We start from the raw sequence: 21899 nt of genomic DNA on the forward strand, positions 1-21899 counted from the left end.
AACAAGAAATTGAAATATACTCTCTAGAAAGGATTTTTTCCCTTTTTCCTTTCCTTTCCAAAGATCAATAAAGTATACAAAGGAAATACATTTTCTTTATTTTAAAAATGTCTCTACATTTTAAAAAATTTGTCATTGACTATAAAATTAACTAATACTTATTGTAAGCAAGTGTGAAAAAAACTGGTTTGCAAATTACTTAATAAAATTAGTTACACTCCTACTACCTGTTATTATATTTATTGACATATATACTCCTGAAATCATATTTTTCAGCATTTTAAAGTTTTTTTAATTATTAATTTTTAAAAGTCACTTTGAAATAATTTTATGAATTTTTTCCTTTTTTATTACATTATCTTTGCAATTTATTTAATTATTCCTTTATCGTTGAATGTTGAGGAAATTTCCAGTTTTTCCTCATTATATATAAGGCTTCATTCAAATCCTAATATCATGAATCTCTTACTTATCATGGACTGTTTCCTTAGGTAAAAATCCTAAAAATTGAGATTACAGGAACAAGAGAATATATTGCACAGTTACTTTCCAGAAAGACAGTGCCAATCTGCACTTCCACCATAGTATATTAAAGCACCTGTTTCACCTCACTCTTTCCAACACTGATAATTTCCGTGATAAAAAAAGATAGTATCTTTTTTTTTAAAAAAAGTTCAGTTTATTTTTATTTTTTATTTTTTTTAGACAGAGTCTCGCTCCGTCACCAGGCTGGAGTGCAGTGGCGTGATCTTGGCTCACTGCAAGTTCCGCCTCCCAGGTTCAAGTGGTTCTCCTGTCCCAGCCTCCCAAGTAGCTGGGACTACAGGCGCATGCCACCACTCCCAGCTAATTTTTGCATTTTTAGTAGAGACGGAGTTTCACCATGTTGGCCAGGATGGTCTCGATCTCTTGACCTTGTGATCTGCCCACCTTGGCCTCCCAAAGTGCTGGGATTACAGGTATGAGCCACCATGCCTGGCCAAAAGTTCAGATTTTTAAAGCACTAACTATAGCCAGTTTACTGGGCTTAGTATTTTTAACCTGTTATTTCCCTTTAATGTTGACTAAACCCGATGGAATAATTATTGTTTCTATACTAGAGAGGAGGACCTTGAGGCAGAGAAGAAGTACTTGGCCTGAGGGCATACCTGCAGTAAGGGCCAGTGTCAAGGTTGCACTGGGGTGCTTTCAGGGCTGGTTCTCTCAACTTCTCTGCTGTGCTGCTTTGCTCTGCACTACTGTGATCTGGTGAAGAGCAACACATTTTTAACATTCACTTTTCCCCCAATTACAAAAGTATTATAAGGCCATTGAAAAAGAGTGGATATCCAGAAAAGCCTAGAAAAGCAAAAATCAACCTATCCAGGATCAACTACATGTATTACACATATTTGTGTACTATCTAATTTCTCTCTCTCTGTGTACTCTGTGTATACATATACGTGTGTCTGTGTGTGTGTGTGTGTGTGTATATATATATATATATGTATATACAGTTGATTCTTGAACAATGCAGGGTTTAGGACATCAACCCCCTGCATAGTCGAAAAATCTGTGTGTAACTCTTTATTCCCCCAAAAGATGACTACTAATATCCTACTGTTGACCAGAAGCCTTATTGATAACATAAGCAAATTAACACATATTTTCTAGGTTATATATCTTATATACTGTATTCTTACAATAAAACAAGCTAGAGAAAAGAAAATATTATTAAGAAAGTCATTAAAAAGAGAAACTATATTCTCCATTCATTAAATGGAAGTGGATTGTAATGAACATTTTCATCCTCATCATCTCCACACTGAGTAAGCTGAGAAAAAGGAGGAAGAGGAGGAATTGGTCTTGCTGTCTCAGGGGTGGTGGAGGTGAAAGAAAAACCACATATAAGTTGCATATAAGTGGATCATATAGTTCAAATCTGTGTTGTTCAAGGGTCAACTGTATATATGTATTATAGATATTATCACATTAAGTTGCTTGATGACCTGCAGTATATGTCATTCAATAGTCTTGTACAAAATGATTTTAAATGGATACTTAGTGTATTAGTCCATTTTCACACTGCTGATAAAGACATATCCAAGACTAAGTAATTTATACAGGAAAAGTGTTTAATGGATTTATAGTTTCATGTGGCTGGGGAAGCCTCACAATCATGGTGGAAGGCAAAGAGGAGGAGCAAGTCATGTCCTACATGGATGGCAGCAGGCAAAGAGGGAGCTTGTGCAGGGAAACTCCCATTTTACCATCAGATCTCGTGAGACTCATTCACTATCATGAGAACAGTGCAAGAAAGACCCACCCCCATAATTTAATCACCTCCCACTGGGTTCCTCCCATGACATGTGGGAATTGTGGGAGCTACAATTCAAGATGAGATTTGGGTGGGGACACAGCCAAACCATATCACATAGCATTTTATTAAGTGGAATACCAAAATTTAATTAAATAATTCCATAGTGTTGTACATTTAAATTTTTACAATTTTTTCATTTATAAGTATCTTCAGTAAAGATATGTATAATAAGGAAGTTCATTCTAGCATTGATTGTAAAAGTAACAAAAGTTTAAACCACCTAAATGCTTACCTACCACAGAATGGTTAAAATTAAGCTAAATTAATATATATGCACTTGTTTAATAAATGAAATAAATCAACACGTGTTTTTCTAGGAAAAGGTGTACAATACACACAACCCTTCATCACACACACACACACACACACACACGTATATCTATGTGTTAACCCCTCTTAACACGCAGACGTATATCCCTTGGATATCTTAGGCCAGACCTGTGCTTTAACAACTATAGCTTTCTACAGGTTCAAGAAAGTTATGCTGTCAGTTATTCTTCTTTTTTTCCAGCAAGTTGTTTGCTTCCTTTCTACTCGATTCTTCCTAATGATATTAAATATGTCAAAATCTTTCCTATATTAAAAAATGAAGGGGGAATAAAAAAGCTCCCTAGACCCCTCATCTCCCTATAGATTATCTCCTTATTTTTCTTCTCCCTTTCATAGCTATGATAGATTGGAATATTTTTCTTACCTACTGTGTAAAAGAATTACATATTCCTTACCATCATGTTATGGTCCTTTCTTTTGTGCCTACTGAAGGAGGAATATGTGTCTCTCTGTTGTAGATGAGCATTTATTCATAGGTAGTTTGAGGTTTTGTTATTTTTACAGTCAATGCTGCAATCATCTTCCTTATACATACATCTTTACTGAAGATATTTAGAAATGAAAAAGTTGGAAATACTGAAATGTGCAATGCTATGGAATTATTTAATTAAATTTTGCTGTGACCTGGACTTTGGGCTTGGTCATTTGCTTTGGCCAAGGCCACATTTTCATGTATTAGCAGAAGCTTTAAATGCCATGACTTGGTTTGTCTCATATTTTTATCCTCCACTATGAGCACAGAATATCCCAGTAGCTTCTCCTTCAGCTTGGATCCCAGAATGGAAATACATGCATAGTTGAGTGGAGCCCAGTCAAACCCAGCAGAACTATAGCTGGTCCACTGAAACAAATGTTTGTTGCTCTAAACTACAAGGATCCTGAAGATGTTTATTATCACAGCAAAAGTTGATTAGCACAATAGCTAAACCTCTTCAAAGAACTGTCCATATTCACCATTTTTATTTCTTTATTTCCTGGTCTTTTTTCCAATTCACTCCATAAGACTTTGGCCCAATTGTCTCACTGAAACAGCCCTTGCTATAGTCAGTAATAAACTCAATAATGCTATATGCAACGGATACATTTTAAAACTCGCTAGGCTTTTCACCTACCTCAATGGCCATTTTGTTCTGTATCTTTTGCAGGCTCTTCCCCTTCTACCCAGAAATTACATGTTGACATTCTTCTCTTAGAGTCTCTCCTTTTCTCATTTCATACTTTATTCTTAATCTCAACCAAGTTCAAAGCTTCAGTTACTATTATTATGTAAATATAATATTTAGCCCAGACTTATACATTTAACTACTTGAAATAAAAGTTTCTCACTTGAACATGATCAGGACTGAATCCATGATCTTCCCTTAGACTGGTACTTTTCCATTGTTCTTACTGTGATGAATGGTACCACCTTCTATTCATTCAGTTGCACAAGAATAAAACTTAGGCAATGTTCCTTTCCCTTACATCATCCCCATATCCATACTAAAAGCATTGTTGGTATCACCTCCAAAAAATCTGTTTAATTTATAAGATTGATGCAATCACCATTTTAGCCCAAGGTACTATCATCTCTTGTCTAAGTAATGCTTCTGTGCTTAATTGCCATCTTCTCCTGAGGAATCCATTCAAAGTTTCAATTGGATTTTAACACATCCACTGCACTTGGGATAAAGAATAAAGACCAAAATCCTCAGCGTAATGACCAAGGCTCTTCATGCCTAGATGCTACATCTTCCTCAAGCTTCCTCTCTTACTCTCTCTCCTCATTTTTTATGACCAAGTCATACCAGTCATTTCCAGTTTCTTAATGTGCCTTCTCTTTCCTAACACAGAGCATTTGCGATGGCCATTTCCTGTCTTTTGAATGTTCTTTTCCGTCTCTCTACTTTCACTTAAGTTCTACTCATATTTCAGATTTAATTTCTTTAGGGAAGCCTTCCTAACTCCCCACACTTGGGATCAGTTTCATTTGTCATATGACCTCATAAGACAACCTTTTTATCCCTTGGGATGATTGTCTTAGTCCATTTGTGTTGCTATAAAGGAATACCTGAGGCTGGGTAATTTATAAAGGAAAGAGGTTCATTTGGCCTATGGTTCTGCAGGCTGTACAAGAAGCATAGTGCCAGCATCTACTCTGGTGAGAGCTTCAGGCTGCTTCCACTTATGGTTGAAGGCAAAGTAAAGCTGCCATGTGCAGAGATCACATGGTAAGAAAGGAAGCAAGGGAGAGAGCGAGAAGGCACCAGGCTTTTCTTAACAATTGGCTATCGTGGGAACTAATAGAGTGAGAACTCACTCACTACCTTGACGATAGCACCAAGCCATTCATGAGGGATCCACCCCGTGACCAAAACACATCCCATGTGACCCTGTACCCAACCCTGGGGATCAAATTTCCATGTGAGGTTTGGGGGAACAAATATCCAAACCTTAGCACTTAACTTCATTTGAGAGTCTACATTAATATTAGTTGACTTATTTCTGTAATGTCTTCCTTCTTTGTTACATCATAAACCCCACAATAGTAGAGTTCAACTGTTTTTACTTACCACTGTATTCCTTCCCCTTAGTAGATATGCAATAAAAAATTGATGGATGAGTATAACTATGTACTTAAATTAAAAATAAATTATAGAAGAGTGTGAGCTGATTGTATTCTTTTTAAAATAAATGCATATGCATATGTGCTGGTATCCATCACTACCTGCAACTTTATCATCCCATATAAGAAATAGAATGTATTCAAATGTTAGGGGATATTTGCGTGTATTTTTGTGTAAAATATAAAAAACATCTTGGGATACCTAAAAAGTCAAACATTTGTAAATGTCCTCTCTAAATAATTAAACTTTAGTGAGAATCTTTGTCAATTTTTAGACAAATCTGATTATTTCCTTTAGGTAAATTTTGAGAAGCAAAGTGACTAAATCTAACTGTGTCTGCCTATATATGTTCATGCATATTGCCATTACTTATCTAATGATAAGGGGCCCCGTGACTGGGCTAGCCCTAGGAATCAATAGGAATACAAATAAAAATAAATATAGAAAACCTATAAAATAAAAAACATACATATTTTGTTCTATTTTGATTATTATATTGGGTAATTCCTTAAAAGTCACTCCACATCTAAGGATCTGATAAATATTAAATATATTTCTCCTCATTTATTTGAGGTGAATTTTAAACATTTCACTCTTTAAGCCATCAGAAGTTTTATTTGCTTGAGGTTACTTTTTTCCCACTAAATAGTGATCTAATTATCCCTGCACTATTTATTGAAGAGTCATCCTTTTCCCTATTAAGCTGTGATATTACATTTATCTTACACTAAATCATTATATATACTAGTGTTGGTTTCTTGGATATTTGTTCTGTCCTATTGATATTTGTACTTTCATGAACCAGTACATACTACTTTATTCATTTAAGCAAGGATCATAGGGTTACTCTAAAAGAGTTACTACCTATGCTTTAATCATCATTAAAAAAACTTACTTGTTTTAAGTAATTGAAAAGTTACAAAGATATATAAGTACATGATTTACTTATTTACCTTTCATTACCTCCAAATTTGAAATATTTTACAGAAATATGCATTGTACAATGGAAAACAAATAAATGAAAACATTTGTAAGAATTAAGATTAATTTAGGAGTGAGGTTAACATATGAAATCATTTCCATAAGGAACTAAAGTTACTTTAGAATAGATCATATATTGTTTCTAGATGTGATCAAAACAAAGAAAAAAAATGTGACCAGTTACAAGATTCCAAGTTTATCCTTAGAGTAATTTTTTAAAATTATTATTTTTTGAAGTCCCACTTGTCTGGTATTGAAACCCAAGAGTGGTGGTAAGCAGCCTTGATTATATCCCTGCAGTTGGCAGGTGAGTCTCTCTCACTGTGCTTCCAAAGCATCTTGTGTCACTATCCAACACTGACTGCGTTGTGCTACAATAGTCATGCATGCTTTGCTCTGTCCCCACCAACATGACCCTCCCAACCCCAGCCTGTGAACTTCTTTGATGCCTGTTTTCATAGCCCTTGTGTCTGGCACAGTGCTTGGAACAGGAGAGGGTTCAAAATTGTGGGGGAAAAGGGGGAAGAAACAGCAAACTGAGAGATGGGAAAGAGGGAGGGAAAAGGAAGTTATCTAGGATTCCACATGGATTTGTCTGAAGTTAGCACTAATATGTTGGTGCCTCTGCCTTCATATTCCATGCTTCTAACTTATCCCTGGCACCATCCTGGTCCCAAATTCTGTTCCCATCCCTCAGAGCAATAGAAATGGATTTTAACCTCTCTGCTTACTGTCCCCAATCCCAGTCCTGACAGTACACTGTCTACGCTCATATTAGATAGCACAAGATGATTTTTATTGTGAACGTGATGGGATTTCAGGGCTAGAATCATTTCCAGTTAATAGTGTGACATTAGGAGTTGATAGATTTAGCATCAGCCTCGGGAGCTAAGTCGAGCTCACTCATCTGCCTTTAGCGATGCTGTAACTTTGTTCAAAAGGACCACTCAGAAAGCAGAGCTGCCGGCTGCTCGCTCACAGCTCCTTAGATAAGGCAGGCCCATTCCGTTGGCTTATTTTCTGAGCATAATGTGCTCACAGCATCTGTCAAAACTCATTGCTTATAAAAGACAAGGACCTACCTTAAGCCAGCTTAAGTATGAAATGAAACTCATGTAACTAACTTGTGTAACTCATGCAACTGAAACCTCCAGGAAAAGTTGAGCAGGGGCTCAAATCAAACCATGTCATCAGGGCTCTCTCTCACTTCTCTTCCTCTGTGCTGGTGTCATTCATAAGTAAGTCCTCTCCACATAGTGAGCCCAGCATTTTCAACATAACAACCCTGGCAGAAAACTTCTCTTTTCGTTTTATTTTCCTCTTTTCAAACAGTTTACAGCCAAAGTCCCAAGATCTGAGACTCACTGGCCTCTCTCAAACTCAGTAACTCTATTCAGGGCATTGGAATACTCTCAATGTCTATTCCTAGAAATTCAGAATTGGAGTCAGCCCTAGCCCACCCACATAGACTGCTCATAGGCAAGGGGTGGCTCCCCAAAGGAAAATTGAATCATGGAGCAGAAATAAGAAGGAATGATGTTGGGCAGATGTGAGGTTCATTTTATGTGTCAACTTGACTGGGTCAGTGTTTGAACAGATATTTGGCCAAACATTTTTCTAAGGGTGTTTTTGGAAGAGAGTCACATTTAAATCGGTAGACTGAGTCAAGTAGATTGCCCTCCCTGGTGTGTGTGGGTGTCACACATAGTTGAAGGCCTGCATGGAACAAAAAGGCTGACCCTCCTCTAACTAACAGAGAATTCTTTCTGCCTGACTGCATTTGAACTGGGACGCTGGCTTTTTTCTGCCCTTGGACTCAAACTAAAATACCAGCTCTTGGCTGGGCACGGTGGCTCACGCCTATAATTCCAGCACTGTAGGTGGTTGAGGCAGGCAGATTGCCTGAGCTTGAGAGTTCGAAATCACCCTGGGCAACATGGTGAAACCCTGTCTCTACTAAAATACAAGTAAATTAGCCAGATGTGGTGGTGCATGCCTGTAGTCCAAATTACTCAAGAGGCTGAGGTTGGTGAATTGCTTGAGCCAGGGAGGTGGAGGTTGCAGTGAGCCAGGATCGCCCCATTGCACTCCAGCTTGGGCGACAGAGTGAGACTCTGTCTCAAAATAAATAAATAAATAAAACAAAATACCAGCTCTTCCTGGGTCTAGAGCCAGCATGCATTTAGGCTGGAATTTACACCATTGGTTCTCCTGGTTCTTAGTCCTTCTGACTCAGACTGGTGCTACACCATCTGCTCTGCTGGGCTTCCAGTGTGCTTTCTCACCCTGCAGACCTTGGGGCTTGTCTGTCTCCCTAATCATGCAGACTGATTTCTTACAATAAATCCCTTTCTATATATGCATATAACCTTTTGATTTTGTTTCTCTGGAGAACCTTGAGTAATACAGAAGGCCAGACAGTAGAAACCCTCTACACTGTCCATGTCCTCTTGCTGTGTCTTTGAAGTCCCTGTGTTCTGTCTACCCACATCTCCTTCCTATCCTTGAAATACATATGTGGCCTATTCCAAAGCTCATTCTTATCCTCTGCTTTGAAGCCCTTCCTTATTTTACTCTTGGAGAACTCAGCATCATCCACCTTATAGTTTCACAGAGCATAAGTATTTCCCCACCATTTCCTTATTCTGATTCCACATGGATTTCTATAGCTTCCCTACCTTTAAGGGAGAAGAGACGCTTTTTTTGTGCACCCACTATGTATACAACCCTGTGTTAATGGTTTATGGAATATGGATAGGAAATACAGATGCTACTTGACTTACAATGGGGTTATGTCCTGATAAATTTGTTGGAAGTTGAAAATATTGGAAGTTAAAAACTCATGTAAAGGATAAGTCATGATTGCGGACTGTGAATGTCCCAACTCACGTGTGATGGCCATTACTGGCCTGCTGCCTTCATGCTGGGCAATTATCTTGAGTTTCATCTCAAGAGTAATTGCCTTCCTCTTCTTCTCACCAGAAGCAGGAGACACAGATGGACATTTTGTAGACATGATGGATGCGGAAACAGGATATCCAAAAATTGCTGGCAACACAGCACACTGTCATCATGTGCCTGACTGGGAGCTGCATTTCACTGCCGCTGCCCAGCACCTCAAGAGAGTATCCCACTGCATATCTCTAGCCTCAGAAAAGAGCAAAATTAAAAATGAAAAACATGGTGTTTACTGAATGCATATGGCTTTCATACTACTGTAAAGCCAAAAATAGGAAGTTGAACCATTGTAAGTCAGGGACAAAGGTACTTGGTTTCTTCTCTCAGAGTGAGAATTAGATAATCATGGTCTTCTCCCTTCCTCTAGCCTTACTCTCTGACTCATCTCTAATTAGGCAGTTCACAATATTTCTTGAAGACACACATTATCCCCAGAACTGTTGTTAGGGTAGTGATTAAGTTCAGTGACTGCTGACAATAAACCAGAGTGATGACAGGAAAAAGCAATGAAATTAGCTTGAAGACAAGCTAGAGGCAAGTCATGCCAGAGGTTGCCCCTTAGGGTTGGTGCCTGCCATAGCAGGAGCAAAACCAAAGATGATGCCGTTGCGCCTGACTGAGGCATCAATCACAAATGGCCCATCCCCCAAATTATCTGGTTCATCTTGTAGAAGCCAAGTCGGTATGCTATAAGTGGTCAGAAGGCACAGGGTGAAGATCCAGTGTCAATGTTTACCTAATGTGAGATCATGGGAGGCCACTTTACTTCTCTGGGTTGTTTCCTCCTCTGTAACTTGAGGTACTACAAGGCTGACTTCATGGTCATGCAAGCTCTGTGCAGTCCCAGAGGAGCCCTCATGTAGAACAGCCCCACACTTGGCTTAGTGCTTTGCTGTCACTGTCTTGAATTTCTTAATGATTTTTAAACAAAAGGCTCATCATTTTCATTTTGCACTGGGTAATTATGTAACTTGTCCTGTGAGCCAAGTCAGTGATTCCACAGGATTCCTGGGGTTGGTCTATGGACTAATGTGCCTAAGGTCCTATTTGTTTGGGAAAAAGGTGGGTTAACCATTAAACAAAGATAAGTAAGTTTCTTTACTGAAGGACATCTCAGAGTGTTTACATGTTAATATTTTTGTCACTCTCCAGAAAAAGAAAATGAAAATCATCTTTTAAACTTATTTGACCACAGAGCTCTCCAACTTTTTTTTTCTCAAGAAGCATCTCATATAACAAGTGACACGCAGAATACATTTTGGAGAATGTTGGCTTCACTGTTTGCTTAGGTATCTGTGAAGTCTTACAATCCATACTTTTTTTAATTGTAATGAGTCGTGGATGGAGACCAGGAGCAGGGGAAGGGGAATTAAAGCTGGAATTAAGGAGTGGAAACAGGGTCTAGTTCCACATTCAAAGATGAATAATGCTATTCTATGGCCCAGGGCTCTGTTGCAAGAAAGAGTTACACTGATCTTGTCTCACTGAAGCCCACACAGACCTACCATTTATCTCCTCTGAATTTCTGTTTATGCTGCTTTATCTATGTAAATGCCCTGCTTCACCTCAGTCTAGTAAATTCTTATTGTTTCTTTCTCCAAAATGTATCTTGAATTTATCTACATTTATGTCTCCCAGCTTCACCCTTGTGTAAAACACATTGTCACAAATGGAGCAATGCTACAGTTTTCTAATTCACCTCCCAGATCCACCCCATTCTCCACTTGGTACTCTGACTTGACTTTTCTTTCCTAATTGCAGACTGGCCTCATGCCACTTTCCAGAATCAAACCTGTCAAAAGTCCTGCTGTTTTTAGGAGAAAATCAAGACTTCCACTCATAACTAACTGCCTTGCAAGATCTGAACCCCACCTGCTTCTCCAACTTCGTCGCAAGCTAGCCTGCCTATTGCTCCTATTCTCTGAACACAGTGACCTTTTGAGAATTTCTTGAGAGCACCAAATTATTTTTCATTTTAGGAAATGTTTACTTTCTGCTTTCAGTCTCATGAATATTCTTACCCTTGCTATTCAAATGGCTGACTCCTCTTTAGTCTTTAGGTCTTCAATAAAAATCACTTCCCTTGCAAGATCTTTCTTGACCACTTTTCTGAAGCACCTCCCCCACCCCCACTGATACCATATACCTCCTACCCCTCTTAATACTATCAGTTCATCCTGGTCATTCAATTCTTAATATCCATACATGCTATAATTAGTTGTTTACTTTCTCATTGCTAGAATGCCAATGCCTTGAAGGCAGGGATTATATCCCTCTGGTATATCCGATTCTTAACAAATGCGTGGTACATAGTAAATATTCACTGTGTATTTGTTGACTGAATGACCAAGTGAATGAATTCCTAAAGGTCTGTCTAATGCTTGTTTCCTATCCATGATGTCTCTTCTGATTTTTCCCAACAAGAAAGGATGTCTCCTTTGTCTGAATTCTCATAGTTCTTTACCTATGACTTCTTTATAGCTCTTGTATTCAACCCCTTGGCATTATTTGTGACTTTATTTCATCCTTCTTAAGTTCCTGGAGTAGCATCTTACAGATTTTTGTATACTCCAGCTGTTCCTGGCACAGAATAGGTTCTCAATAATTCTGATTGACTTGATTTGAATAATTGAAAGAGCTTTCCATAGAACAGGCACCTAAAAAGTTGTTGAAGAAGATTATTTAAAAATAAAACAACAGCAAGCCAAAAATGGGCACATTTCCCGGCCATTTTAGGAGTCTTGGAGAACAGCCTAAACACCAATCTCCACTGATCCAAATCGGCTTCATTAAACACTCCCTGGGCCTGTGAGATGGATGGCATCTGAGCAGAGCCCTGACAGGCAGGAAGAAAAGATCTCCACCTCCAGGTGCTCCTCCACTGCTCCTGGCCCCAAGTGATGGCCCTGCCATGGAAACTTTCAAGGAGGAAACTGCTGTGAGCGTGAAGACTGAGCAGTGCTCCTTTTTTCTGGCCCTTTTAGAAATTTCCTCCGATTGAGAATTAGTCCTGGATATATGTGCATAGGTGAGATTACAATAAAGACTTGGGAAAGAGGAAGGTGTCTTTCTTGGCCAGGACACTCAAACATGAGTGACTATTACCATTCTGAGTTTATTTTGTTTCATCTATAGAAGTAATAATGTATACCTGACAGGGTTGTTGTGAGGATAAAATAAGATAATATATGTCTTAATTTTATATACATATAGTAGATGCTAAATATGTGTTAGGTTCCTTCCTATCTTCCCTTCCATTTCAGGTAAGAGCTCTGTGCGTGACCTCCAGGATGGACCACATCAGGGGACATAATTTGAATTTACAGAAAGGGGAAAGTTAGTTTGAGTTATATGTGTATACACATGAGTGCATATAGCTCATGTATATGTGTTATCTGACGGGAAGCTAGTACTTGCTATGCATTTTGATGTGATAAGTGAACAGCAAACAAAATGACGTGCGCCCAGAAGAGAATGCAACTGGAACCTTCATCTCAACCTGGACAGTAGTGCCTTGTGGAGATACTGTTAGTTTGTGGGAAGAAAAGTTATACAGCCTTAAAGGGGCAAAGGGTGAAATTTTCTTCTTCAAGCTAGGAATAAGAACAAGTTTCATCTGAAGCAAACTAACATCAGAAAAGTCACAATTTCTTTTTTAAAGTTTGTTTCATAGCCAGGGTGAGGGATTTCCATTGGTAGAACTAGAAGCCTTTTCATATCAGTCTCCATTATTTATTAAATGAACTTCAGAAATAGATGGATAAAGTAGTATCTGACACTTGAAAGTCTCTGCCAGATGCTGTGTTCCCAGCCCAGCAAAAGAGGGGCCAGATTACATTATGATGTCATTTTTCTCTCTTCCTTTCTGATAATCATTTCCTGGACACAGGGGTGGAAAACAGATTACTTGGAAACAGAACATGTCTAATAGAAACTCACTGAAGGTTCAGGAAAACCTGAAACATAAAGGATTTTTTGCTGTAAATGTGATGTGACAAGTTCACCTGTGGACCAAATGAAGTAAATGCATGGAGGACCATAAAGGCATCCATTTGCTTGAGAATTATCCACGCAGTAACCTGACTTCAGTTTTCAGATGCCTCTGGAACATTTGCTGTGGCCTTGGGGTTTTTTCATCTATATCCATGGTATTTCTTCACTCTCTTATTACAAATGGGTAAGAGATCTAAGAAGAAAATCAAAACTAAAAGAAAAAGAAAAACACACAGAACCCCCCTCCCCCAAAATGCCCATGTTTACAAGGACAATGGATGGAATGGATAGAATTTGAGATAAATCTGTCACAATGATAGCTGTCATTTAAAATAGTTGTCTTCAAAATTTTGTTTAACTGACTTTTTTATTTTTTTTTTCTTTGTCATCCAGGCTGTAATGCAATGGCATGATCTTGGCTCACTGCAATCTCCACCACCTGGGTTCAAGTGATTCTCGTGCCTCAGCCTCCCGAGTAGCTGGGATTACAGGCATGCACCACCACACCTGGCTAATTTTTGTATTTTTAGTAGAGACAGGATTTTGGCTTGTTGGCCAGGCTGGTCCCAAACTCCTGGCCTCAAGTGATCTGACCACCTTTGCCTCCCAAAGTGCTGAGATTACAGGAGTGAGCCACCGAGCCCCAGTGTTTAACTGACTTTAACATGGCATGAAGTTTATTTTATGATTGTAAGTTTTGGAAAATAATACATATATTTGCTTTGTCGTTAATGAAAGCTTACTTTAAAAAGATGCAATGAAAAGGAGATTCACTGGGAAAGAGGGCCATCTTCTCTGACACTTAATACATGAAAACACAGCAAAATGATAGGTAAATAATACACGTTCCAGAATGTTGATGTCTCAGAGACTCCTCCCCAACTATTTATTTGTTTCTTCTCTCCTCCATCCCACTAACAGTTGTTGCAGTGGCACAGCAGCACCAGGGCCATTTATTAGATGAGGCACTTTATTAGAATGGTGCTTCATTGGAATAGAGACCCACACAGTCCTTGAGTGAAGACACATGTTGGCAATAGGAAGAGGTTATTTTGCCACAAGTCATATTAAAGATGACTGGGTGTTGACACAATACAGAAAATCGCTGGTGAAGGATTTTAACCTTCTTTAGCAATGAGCAGGTCACCCAGCAATGAGCAGGAAAGATAGGACAGAGTTTTCTGAAATCTTCCCAGGAGCTTAACGAATGGATTTGAGCACGATTATAAAAATGGCTGCATAAATATTTTTCTTTGCTTATTTCAGAGCATGGTAATCAGAAAGGCTCTTTGAAAACAATATTTTTATCTGCACCTCAGATTCATCCATACCCATTAGCTGCTCAATTAGGCGAAACAAACTTTAAGTTGCATGCCAGGGGCTTAATTTAATTTGCCTGGGATAAGCAGTTGGCCATAGCTGTGAAGCCTTGTGTTTTTAGAAATTATACTAGAGTATTGAAGCAAAAACTCTTAAAATACAGTGTGGAAATTGAAGCAGACCATAGTTGATATTGTGTGGGAAATTTAAAGAGGTCTAATAGCCAGTAAGCAGGTATGTGAGTCACTTCTCCCTGATGTTGTTCACATTCCAGTTGCTTGTTTTGTCACTCTAGTCCTGTGGATTCTAAAGTAGTACAACTCAAGTGACATCAGTTCATGAAGACAAAAGAAGCTTTTTGTTTGATTTTGGCTGGGTGGGTGTTTTGTTCAGGCAAGTATTGAGCAGAAGAAAAAATGTCTTTATAAATCCTTAGCTTAATGGATTTTTAAAAAATCAAATGAAATTCTATTAAACTACTTTTCAGTTATCACATAATTTACTTAGGCATTTCTGCATAGCAAAATATATTTGGTCTAAATGCAAAGGGAAAAAAGTGATTTAACTTTGCAAGAAACTGTTCCTTTGTTTTTTAAAAAATAAGTATTTTTAAATTTTATGGGTACATAGTAGATGTATTATTTATGAGGCACTTGAGTTATTTTGATATAGGCATACAATATGTAATAATCACCTCAGGGTAAATGGAGTATCCATCACCTCAAGCATTTATCATTGCTTTGGGTTACAAACATACCAATTATACTCTTTTAGTTATTTTTAAAAGTACAATAAATTACTGTTGACTATACTTGTCTTTTGCTTTTAATAATTTAAAATAACATCCAAGACACAATTCTTGTAAAAAGGAAAGTTAGAAAGTTGATTTTTTACAGCATGTAAAGTAAGTATATTTAGGTATGTAGCACCTTCCTGGAATAATAGGGGAGTCAATAGCAAAACCTGTGTCCATTGTGTGTCACTGATGCATGTGTTGTGTAGGAAATCAGGAGGAACTATGGATAGGGCTCAGGGTATGAGTGCTGGCTCTGATCCTGATATTAGCTGTGACTTGAGACAAGTCACTTGACTATGCTGTCTTAATTTTCCAGTATGTGAAAAAGTGAAAGAAATAATATGACTTATTTAGCCCACAGGGTTGTCTACAGCAGAGGAGGAAAAGACGAATGTGATTAAAATATTCAGCTGAGAAAATATGCAGCAAGATTCAAATGAGAGCTGTGAGGTACAAAGAGAAGAAGGTTGAGAGAAAATTTGGAAGTGAAGAGCTAAGGGGCCCAAAAGTAGTGTCTAGAGTGAGAAGAATGGGCTAGAAGAAAAGTAGCAGTGGGTTTGATGCGTAGAGAGATGCTGGCATGAGCGTGGACAAGATACCATCAGAGCAGAAAACACGGAGCCACTTGGTGATGGGTGGAGTCTTCTACATTGACCTTGCTGCAGTGTGTATCTTCTGTTAACCATCCCCATGCTGCAATCTGTGACAGGATGGAATTTGTTGTGAATCCTTGTAGGGTCAGGGCCAGGAATCAGTGAGAATGACTGCATTGTGTTGATACTTGAGTCCCCTGCCAAGCTTGGTAGATAGGAACAGTCCACGCGGTGGCTGAGAGTGATGAGGTGATAATTGAAGAGACAGAGTAAAATGAACAGAAAACCACTGGGTGTTCAGTGCACAGAACTTCTTGGCATGCTGGATTTATCCAGCAAGAAAAAGAAATAGAGGGAAGACATTGGCTGATGATCTCTCGCTTGTAGACTTAGTTGCTTAATTGCCAATGAGGGAGAGAGGCTGCTTGCAGGTGAGTTGCCAAAGTGAATAAACATGAGTTATGTTAAGAAATTAACAAAAGATAAATTTCAGGCAAGTTTCTGGAAAATACAGACTGGTGATAAGATCCACTGGACTGTGAAAAAGCCTTACCCTTGGAAAGTGGAGGGAGTGCCATCATTTAAGACATTTAAAACAAGACTAGCTAAAGCATCTGCTAGAATCTTATCCAGAAGGGAAAAATCCAGATCTGGCAAGAGATGAACTAGCTGATGTCTGGGAGCTCTCACACCTCTCATTCTTGATGTTGAAAAGCTGTGGTCAAATCCCTGAACATTTTCCCGAGCACATTTAAGACTGGGAGCTGTGTGAATCATTAGTCATTCTGGTAATCTCTAGGAGGCAGTGCCAGCTGTGGAATTTTGAGCAGATGTGGCAAAACAGCAGAAACCACGTTTTGGATTCATATCCTCTTGTCTCTCACTCTTATCCTTGGAAGAATCTGAGCATATTTTTAAAGGGCAAGTTAGGTGGTAGTAGAGTTGTTAAAAAAAAAAAAAAAAGAGAGAGAGAGAGCTTCCAACTTCCTAATTTATATTAAGGGGAGAATAATTGTAAATGCCCAGATTTAAGTACAGTAAACTATGCCTTGATCTAACCATTATAGGACTCTGCCCAACCCAGAACAATTATCAACTGTTAATTATACGTTTGAGCATGAGGCCCAGCAAATTGATAATTCCAGACCATCTTCCCTCTGCTGCCTATCTGTTTCTAGCCTGTCCCTTGGCTATTTGCTAGCAGAATAAACTATATCCTTGATAAGACTGCCATTTGAGAAAAAAATCCGTCTGGAAGGACTGGCAGAATAGAAGGGATAGGAGTGCTCCCTTGATAAGTCATAAAGACCATCCGTCAGCTCTGAATCTCTGATCTAGGCTGATTGGGGAAAAGACAGGTGCAGATTGAAGTTGAAAACACTTTTTTTGAATGAATTTGTCAAAAGTTTGCCTTACTTAATTTCCACGAGAGTCTAAACCTGTGGCTTTGAATTGGCCCTTGAGAGTGACATTTCCATTGCCTGACTCTGACACACATGTTGTGTAGAGAGGCAGAAAGAACCATTGATAAGGCATCAGAAACTCAGGGAATGAGGCCTGGCTGTATGTGACTTTGGACAAATCACTTGACCGTGTTATTTTAGCTTTCCGGTGTGTGAAAAGGTAGTAACTCTCTTTTAGAGTTAACTCACAAGGTTGTATTTATTAAGGGAGGAAAAAAAGGAAGCAATTAATGTATTTTCTTCTGAAAGAAAAGCATTTAGATTAGAACAATTTGTCCTATCAAAAGCCAGTTTCTCTATTCACTTAGTAACTGCAGCTCATCTCCTTTTACTTACTTAACTCCAGAAGTTCATCTTGTGTTCTGTATCATTAATATTCCCCATCAACTGGATCATTCCCATGGGTATACAAAAACTCTTAATATTTCTCATGTTAAAAGAACAAAAACAAAAGAACTTTAATTCCCACTCCCATGTCTTTCTCCACCTACTGCCCACTTGCACTGCTCCCCTCCATGACAAAACACTCAGTGGAGTTGTCTATACTCTCCTTCCGCTTGCTCATCTTCCAGTCTGTTTTTAACTCATTTCATCAGGCTTTGTTCTCATCACTCATTTGAACCTGTTCTGGTAAAGTCACCAGTGACTTCCACATTGCTGAATCTAGTGATCACCTTACAGCACTCATTCTTCGTGAACTCTGCATCATTTGACACAATTTTTTACTTCTTGAAACACTCTTCACTTGACCTCCAGGCTGTGACAATTTTCTCATACTCATTCTGTCTCCTCAACTACTTTTCAGGCTTCTCTATGGGTTCCTTATCTTCTTTCTGACCACTGTTTTGGAGTTTGGGGGGGCTTATTTATCAGATTTTTGTCTTCTCTGTATTGTTAGGTGACTCCATCCAGTTTCATGGCTGTAAATATTATCTCCAGCCTCAACTTGTCCTTTGAATTCCAAACTCCCATCAAGGTGCCTCTGTGGCATTGCCAGTGTCTATCTAATAAGTTTCTCAAACTTAGCATGTTCAGTACATCTATTCAGTTAGTCAGGCCAAAGTTCCAGGAGTTAACTTTGAATCTTCTTCCTTCATATCCTAAATCCTACCCATCAGCAAATCCTGTCCATTCTTCAAATTATATATCCAACTATTCTCCACCAAGTTCATTACTACTATCCTATCACTTGATCATTCTATTAAGTCATTAATATCCTATTCTATCATTCTATTAAGTCACCGTCATCTCTCATTTGGACTAGGGTGAAAGTCTTGTAATGGATTTTGCTTTCACTCTAGACTGCCCAAAATCCAGTGTCCACACATCACCTTCAAAGATCTTTTAAAATCTCAGTGAGATTCTTTCACTTCTCATTCAAAATCCTCCAACTCAAATTCTTTACACTGGCCAATAAATCTCACATCAGATTTAATTTTATTTTCTATTTTTGTCCCCATTACACATTCTGTTCTGGTCATCTGAGCTTTCTTGGGTTCCTTAAACATGCCAGGCTTATTTTCTTCTCAGGCTCTTTGCAATTCCTGTTTCCTCTGCCTGAAGTTTCTCTTCCAGATTTTAAAGGATTTTATCCAGAGTCCTTCCCTGACCATCTGACCTAAAATGGTCCTTGAGTCCCTGCTGTGTCGCCACAATCTCTCAACTTGATTAATTTTCCTTTAGAGCATCTATTAGTGTCTAAAGTTACATCATTTATTTTTTGTTTTTAACTTGCTTTTGTTTTTCGTTTTCTCAGTCTTTCCAAGTAAAGGTAAGTTCCCTGAAAGCGAAGTTTACTGTTGTATCCTCAGCATCTGAAATAAGACTAGCATATAGTAGATGCTTCATAGTGACTTTAAAAAATCTTATTAATTCACCATACCATCTAAATTTCTTTGAAAATCTGTTTGTCATGTTTAACTTTTGATGCATAAGGACATCAGGTCTTCCTTATGGAATCAGAAAATGCCTGCTGTGTTGGCTAACTCCAGTGCACTACTGTTTGTTCTCACAGTGATGTTCAGTAGCCATGTTTGTGTAGTTGCTGATTCTTTATAACTCCTGCAGTTTTTTTCTCCCTAAGGAGTCCTAGATATGCCAATACATCACAAGGATACACCGCAAGGGAAACTGACCACTTGGATGTGCTTTGGAATGGGCTTTTGGAGCAAAACTGAAAAAACAAACAAACAAACAAAACAAACAAACAAAAATCAACCTGGGTTCTTTTGTAATTCACTTTCCTGAAACACTGATGTGTCAGTGTAGGGACTGCGGATGGAGGCAATTAGGGTGAGAATGGAGGTGAGCTGGTGAAAAAGCAAGCCAGGGTGAGAGTTGGCTCCAGTACATTGAAGAAAGCAGAACTGAGAGTCAGGGGCACAGACTGATATAACACCTCGAGGCAGAACAGAGAGGCCCAGTGCTGGAAGGTGGGGGGGCTACTGATGGTGACTGGCAAGGTGAGGGAGGTGATCACAGAGCTGGACCGTGGAGATAAATATCAATCTGCAGGAGAGAGGGGATAATGTTAAAGGAGAGGCTAATTTCTGCTTAGGGAGTCCTCAGCAACTCCTTTCTGGGGTACTAACCGCACTCTTTATTCAACTTAATTATTTAGGAATTCGTTAAATGCCCATACGTGCCAGGCTCTGTGCTAGCTACTGGAGATAGGAAGCTAAAAAGGAAGCCCCCATTCCCATTTTATGCCTTCGAAGTGCTTTTTACACAAGAAATCTTTTTAAAATCAGATAAATTTGCATTAATTTCAGGGAAAATAATGATGATGGAAATTAGTTGAGGTTGAGGGGAAAAGAAGATGGAACAGAAATAGAAGACTTGAAGAGGTAAGGTACTTCCCTGAAAATATATATTTTTTAGTATTTATCAAAGGTTTCATCAGTGTAACAAGCATTTCACTGTCAGTAGGGGATTTTTTTCTTTTTTCTCCTTGTTCATATCAGCATATGAGATTGGAGGATGGAATAAGAAATATTAAGTCAGTTACATAGGTATGCTATTTCTCAGAGTGTCAAAACATTTTATATTTGGGATTCCAATGTAGGCAAACATTTATAAATGCTGTTCTTATCTTCTGTGCTCTTCTTTTTTTCCCTAGGACTCCTTGGAGAAGTTCACATGACATTCTGTTTGACGTAAAATCAGCATGTGTCCCAAGTAAATCAACAACAGCTGTTTTAAATAGCAGATTGTATTTCAAAATATCATTATGAACCAGGGGAAGAATTGCATGGATGCCTGTGTCTCCAGATTACAGTGATGGAACCTAGCATCTGGACATTGTGGCCATGGGCAGACAGATCTCAGAGTTGGCTGGAAGATGGTTATCTATTTAATGAAACAGTGATCTTTAGGGGGAAATTTTTTTCATGATTCATGGGTTAAAAATGCCAGCAAAAAAGAATGAAAGGAAAAAAGGCTTGGTTACATTCAGAGGAGTCATGCTTCTGTTGGCTGAAGCTTCTACTCAGAATCCTGTGCATTTCTCTAAATGGGGTAGCAAAGCAGTTTAATACTAGTTTGTTCACTTCAAAAGTACTCATACCAATAAACTAAGTAAGATTCAGTACCCATCCCTACAAGAGTTCTTAGATGACATGATGGACTAACTGTATTACACTGTGTCACTAAGAAAGTGTAGATTCTGTGACCTACAGGTTGTTCCAGGCACAGGATGGACCTGGCTGCACTTTTCAGTCTCTCTTATTGTCCCCCACTGGTTAAAATTCCTTCGGCAATGCCAGCAGCACTTCTCCCTGCTCTGATTTTAGGCCTCAGAGGAGAATTTAGGCATTTCCCCTTCACCTCCTAATAAATGCTTCTTTGAACAACCTGCTTCCATGATGCTGCCAAGTGAGCCTTTCCTGTTGGCACAACCCCACTGAGTTGCAGGGCAACAGCTTCATCCTGTGGTGGCACATGCAAATTTCAGAATCTCCATAGCTGGACCAGTGTGCCTGACCCAGGTGGGCACCCGTTTCCTGGAGAGTCTCCTGTCTTATTTGCAGGCTTGCTGAAGGGTCCATCATTACATTACATGACTGAAAGTGCAACTCTCATGACTCCTGGCTCTCTGCAGGCCTTGTCCATTGTGCACAATATTATGAGTCCTGTGGTCAGCCTTAGTACCTCAGGGAACTGCTGGACTTGATCTCATGCTCTAGATTCACCATGGCCTCACCATGCTGTCTTTAGATTGACAACTCTAGCAGGCTAGCCTGCTCACATATCCAGTCTCTAGGCCCAGGTGCTACCTTCTGTACCTATACTTCTAGCCTGCAGAGCAACCCCTCCATAAGCCTCTAATACCCAGCCAGAGATAGCACTGTGGGCCCCCTTCTGCTTTGGGACAGGAGTTTGAACGTATCTCCACTGGTCACATACCTCCCAAAAAAGTTACTGAAAAACTTCTGTTTCTATCACTTATATCTGAGGTTGTCAAAGTTTTGCCTATTGTAAGTGAAAATGTGAATCCAGAAA

General features: G+C 38.9%; 1 pseudogene across 1 annotated transcript in view; it reads left to right on the forward strand.

Annotated features, from left to right (window-relative positions):
- The window catches only part of LOC129533519 (uncharacterized), a 29239-nt pseudogene extending 8114 nt beyond the window's left edge, over positions 1-21125 (forward strand). The window contains exon 3 of the transcript XR_008679801.2: positions 20518-21125. The product of XR_008679801.2 is annotated as an uncharacterized protein (transcript). The remainder of the gene's footprint in view (positions 1-20517) is intronic.
- Positions 21126-21899: the final 774 nt, after the last annotated feature.

This window comes from Gorilla gorilla, chromosome 4, assembly GCF_029281585.2.
Source record: "Gorilla gorilla gorilla isolate KB3781 chromosome 4, NHGRI_mGorGor1-v2.1_pri, whole genome shotgun sequence".
Lineage (NCBI taxonomy): Eukaryota > Metazoa > Chordata > Mammalia > Primates > Hominidae > Gorilla > Gorilla gorilla.